General features: G+C 36.0%; 1 protein-coding gene across 1 annotated transcript in view; it reads left to right on the top strand.

Annotated features, from left to right (window-relative positions):
- Positions 1-672, top strand: part of LOC104998454 (beta-hexosaminidase subunit beta-like) — a 32755-nt gene that overhangs the window by 19278 nt on the left and 12805 nt on the right. The window lies entirely within an intron of this gene.

Raw genomic sequence — 672 nt, 5'->3', positions numbered from 1 at the left:
AATTAACATATGATTCTTTTTCTATTGAAATGTAGTTGACATACAATATTCTATTAGTTCCAGGTATACCAAATCATGGTTTGACATTAGCATACATTATGAAATGACCACCAGGATAAGTCTGGTATCCATCTATCCCCATATAGTTATTACAGTATTATTACCTTCCCAGGGCTTATGTATTGCGTAGCTGAAGGTTCGTTCCTCATAATCCTCTTCACCTATCTTCACCCACCCCCTTACCCTCCTGGCAACCCTTCTCTGTATTTCAGTCTGTTTTTGTTTCATTTTGCTTTTTAGGTTTCACAGATAGAGATCCTTGGTATTTGTCTTTCTCTGATGTATCTCTGATGTATTTAACATAATATCCTCTAGAGTTACCCAAGTTGTCACAAAGGCAAGATTTCATTTTTTTACGGCTGAGTCCACTCTATTCTGATTGGAGAACTTAGTCTATTTACATTTAAAGTCGCCATTGATGGATATATACGTACTGTCATTTTGTTAATTGTTCTGGGTTGTTTCCATGGTTCCTTTTTGTTCCTTTTACCTTCTTTCGCTTTCTTCCCTTGCCATGTGATGGCTATCTTTAGTGTTATGTTTGGATTCCTTTCTTTGTGTGTGTGCCTATTAATAGGTTTTTGGTTTGTAGTTACCATAAGGTTCCTATAT

Source organism: Bison bison, unplaced genomic scaffold (assembly GCF_000754665.1).
Source record: "Bison bison bison isolate TAMUID 2011002044 unplaced genomic scaffold, Bison_UMD1.0 scf7180017864329, whole genome shotgun sequence".
In the NCBI taxonomy this organism is placed as follows: Eukaryota; Metazoa; Chordata; class Mammalia; order Artiodactyla; family Bovidae; genus Bison; species Bison bison.
The sequence above is the reverse complement of the archived record's forward strand: the minus strand, read 5'-3'. Positions and strand labels throughout refer to the sequence as shown.